Source organism: Triticum urartu, chromosome 1 (genome assembly GCF_003073215.2).
Source record: "Triticum urartu cultivar G1812 chromosome 1, Tu2.1, whole genome shotgun sequence".
Lineage (NCBI taxonomy): Eukaryota > Viridiplantae > Streptophyta > Magnoliopsida > Poales > Poaceae > Triticum > Triticum urartu.
In genome coordinates this window covers 130,855,702-130,860,345 of record NC_053022.1, presented here as the reverse complement: position 1 = coordinate 130,860,345, position 4,644 = coordinate 130,855,702, and positions in this window count along the sequence as shown.

Here is a 4,644-nt window from a genome sequence, read left to right as displayed (position 1 = left end):
GAGCTCGCATTTACAAAAGAGGAAAGCATGTGAGGAGGCTTTACTGGACTGTGGATGGAAATGGCAAGCTAGAGTCTGAAAAGTCAGATTTATAAGTGGAATGGGAGCAGCTACTTTCCAGCATTGATCAGCTAGTGTGCTCTATTTATAGAAGGCCTACTGTCTAGCTTTTGTTGCTTTGCTAGTAGTGAAAGGTTCCATACATCTCGGTTTATTTATAATAGCTTTTAGTATGAAGGTGTAACGCCCTCGATGCGGCTATATCTCCCACGTGTCGAAGCACGACTTAGAGGCATAACCGCATTGAAAGCAATGTTGCAAGTGAGGTAATATTCGCAAACAACCCATGTAATATCATAAGGGAAAAGATACATAGTTGGCTTACAATCGCCACTTCACACAAATACATGAATAAAGCATTACAACATCCAAATACAATCAAGGTCCGACTACCGAACCAAAATAAAAGAAGAACCCCAAATGCGACAAGGTCCCCGATCGACCCCAACTGGGATCCACTACTGATCAACTAGAACGAAACAACACAAAGGACAAGATCTTCATCGAGCTCCTCCTTGAGCTTGGTTGCGTCACCTGCACGGTTCAACGGCACCTGCAAGCTGGTTTTGGAAGTATCTGTGAGTCACGGGGACTCAGCAATCTCACACCCTCGCGATCAAGACTATTTAAGCTTATGGGTAAGGTAAAGGTATGAGGTGGAGCTGCAGCAAGCGACTAGCATATATGGTGGCTAACCTATTCGCAAAAGAGAGCGAGAAGAGAAGGCAAAAGCACGGTCGAACAACTATGATCCATAAGTGATCCTAGAACAACCTACGTCAAGCATAACTCCAACACCGTGTTCACTTCCCGGACTCCGCCGGAAAGAGACCATCACGGTAACACATGCGGTTGATTCATTTTAATTAAGTTAAGGTTCAAGTTATCTACAACCGGACATTAACAAAATCCCATCTGCCCATAACCGCGGGCACGGCTTTCAAAAATTCAAATCCCTGCAGGGGTGTCCCAACTTAGCCCATCACAAGCTCTCACGGTCAACGAAGGATATTCCTTCTAGCGGGAAAACCCGATCAGACTCGGAATCCCGGTTACAAGACATTTCGACAATGATAAAACAAATCCAGCAACACCGCCCGAATGTGCCGACAAATCCCGATAGGAGCTGCACATATCTCATTCTCAGGGCACACTCGGATGAGACTAGCTATGAGTAAAACCAAACCTCAAGTTGCCCCGAGGTGGCCCCGCAGGCAGCTCAGTTCGGACCAACACTCAGAGAAGCACTGGCCTGGGGGGGTTAAAATAATGATGACCCTCAGGAGTGCGACTCCCAAGGGAAAAGAAAAGGCTAGGTGGAGAATGGTAAAACCAATGTTGGGCATTGCTGGAGGAGTTTTATTCAAGGAGAACTGTCAAGGGGTTCCCATTATAACCCAACCGCGTAAGGAACGCAAAATCCGGGAACATAACACCGATATGACGGAAACTAGGGCAGCAAGAGTGGAACAAAACACCAGGCATAAGGCCGAGCCTTCCACCCTTTATCAAGTATATAGATGCATTAATTAAAATAATAGATATTGTGATATCCCAACAAATAAACATGTTCCAACCAGGAACAACATCTCCATGTTCCAATAAGGAACAAACTTCAATCTTCACCTGCAACTAACAATGCTATAAGAGGGGCTGAGCAAAGCGGTAACATAGCCAATCAACGGTTTGCTAGGACAAGGTGGGCTAGAGGCTTGGTTCAATAATATGGGAGGCATGATAAGCAAGTGGTAGGTATCGCAGCATAGGCATAGCAAAAGAGCGAGCAACTAGCAAGCAAATATAGAAGTGATTTCGAGGGTATGGTCATCTTGCCTGAGATCCCGCAAGGGAGAAGAACGAGTCCAAGAAGAAGACAAACGGGCGTAGTCGAACGGGTCCTCACAAAAGCGACGTTATCGGGACCAACCCGAAGAAGCAACACCGGAAAGAAGCACACAACATAGTAAACAACTATCACATGATCATGGCATGATGCACAATCAAGTATGATGCATGTCCGGTTTAATGAAGCATGGCATGGCAACATGCACAAACAGTCCTACAAATTAAGTGGAGCTCAATATGCAACGAGTTGCATATTGACAAAACACCACGTGACTTATTTAGTTCGATCTTGTTTATGTACCCAACAATATTAAATGTTGTTAAACATGGCAAGAGGGTGAAACATAATAAAACTACCTATCTAGGCAAACTTAAATGAGGCCGGAAGCAACCAACAACAATTCCGGTAAATCCCCATATGCATATATTAGGTTTGGTACTGTTCTGCCCTAAACACAATTTTGGAGTTGTTAAACATGCAAAGTGATGCCACCATGTTAAACTAGGCATTTTTCCACCCCATTTACATATAAAGTTTATTAAATTCGGAGTTATGGTCATTTAGTTATGAAATAAAGCATTTTAACATGGCATAGGAGTAAATTTAACCAAACAGCATTTTAAACATTTTAAACATAGATGAAAGTTGCATATTATGAAACTAGACAAAATTCTGAGTAACTTTCATATTAAGTTTGATTAATTCCGATACACGGTTAATTAGTTATTAAATGCATGAATGCTGAGGGTTTTTCTGCAAAACAGGCAAACTCTGGAAATTAGACAAATTCGCAGCGGGAAAAAAAGACACCTCGGGCCGAATCTGTTGGCCCAACAACAGGAAAAAAACAGAGGGGCTTCGGCGGGGTGGCCTCACCATGGGCTCGGCCCGGTCAGTGGAACAGGTCGGCAGATCTGGTGGCCCACGACGACGGCAAAACAGAGGAGGGCGCTGGGCCTCGAACGCGAAGAGGAAGCAGGGGAGCGATGCGGTCAACGGGTGCGGCGAGGCGCTCATCTCCCTCGCGTGAACGAAGCAGGCGGGAGCGACGCAGGGACTTGGCGCAAGGAGGCCCGGCAGCGGGCACCCGAGGTGGATCCGGCGGGGTCTAGCTATGGAGGCGCTAGGTGGCTCGGCGCGGCGGTTCCAGGGACTTGGCGGGGCTCCAGAATGGTGCGGCGGCGGGTCCGGGCAGTCGAGGCGTGGCGGCGCTGCAGTTCGCGAGGCAGGCGCACGGGCGGAGCTGGAGGCCATGGCGGCGGCGACCGGAGCACCAACGGCGGCGAGGACGAAGCAGGGGAGTACCGAGGTCGCAGGTGATCCGGGCGGTGCAAGGGCTTGCGGCTCGGCACGGGGCTCACCCATCCATGGCGGCGGCGTCCTGGTGGCTTCCTGTAGAGAGAGGCGAGAGGGAGTAGATGGTGAGGAGTGAGGATGGGGAAGAACAGAAAGGAGGGAGCACGGGGAGCAGGGAGAGGGCAACGGCCTGGCGGTGGTGCTGGTCTCCTGCGGCGCACGGGGAAGCCGATGCACGGAGCTTGGTGGCGAGGACGATGCAGGGGGTGCGCGCGAGGTGCTCGCATTCCATTCGGGATCGTGCCGAGGAGGGAGAGGAGGCACGGAGGCAGATCGGGAGGAGGGAGTGGCTGGTTGGTGGGTGGAGGAAAAACAAGGAGGGGGATCCCGAGGTGGATCTGGTCTGGTGGCGGGGTGGAGGGATTTTAGGGAGTTGGTCTAGGGTTTGTCCAAATAGACATGTGGGTGGACTATTTATATAGGGAAAGGAGAGAGTTTGGACCTTCTGAACAAAAACACACAGACGAGAATAAATAGTCTAGGGAGTCCAATAAATAAAACAATGATATTTTGTAGATGTTTGGGGATGTTCCGGACCCAGCGGTAACGACTATCCGGGTCGGGTTCGGGACAATTTTTTGGACGCGTGCGCGAGGTTGGTTTGATGCACTAAGCAGAGAGGGTTTCGGACCGTGCGATCGCATCGGACAACTCCGGAAGCGAAGAGGGGAAAGAGGATGGACTAGGTGGGCTGAGAAGAGAGAGGGGGAAAGCAACCCGACAACTATTTCCGGAGACCGGAAACGTCCGACGTTTGACCGGCTATACTGCTGCTATAGTTTAACGGTTAGGCTATCAAACGAACTCCGAACGCGATGAAACTTGGCGGGCGGTCTACTGACAACAAAACAACACCACACGCCAACTTTCATGCAATTCCGAGAACATTTTCCGGCCACTTATAAAGTAACATTTCGGACGTGCCGCGGGCGCGTGCAAGTGTGTCTGGGCTCAGAACGGATAACGGACGGAACGAGGAGACCGGGACGGATGCAAGTTTTAAAACATGATGATGCAATGCACATGATGACATGACAAGATGCAACACGCAAGCGAATGACATGGCAAAGACAGCGAATAACTGGAAGACACCTAGCACATTGGTTTCGGGGTGTCACAAAAGGTCCCATTCATCTAATGCATAAGCTACCAAGGGTTCTGCACCTTTTCAACATACGGTGGTGGAAAGTGCTGCATTTGTTCCTGCTGTCTTGCAAACTTTGTTTGGCACTGCCCGCTATGCATCCCAAAAGGGTCATCGAATTCTCACCCAAAATAAGTTTGTATTCAAACTGATCATTTATTTTGTGTTGCTGCGCCAACCGGTTGCCATTACTGCATCATTTAGTTGGACAGCTCCAATCTCCAATATATACCGCGTG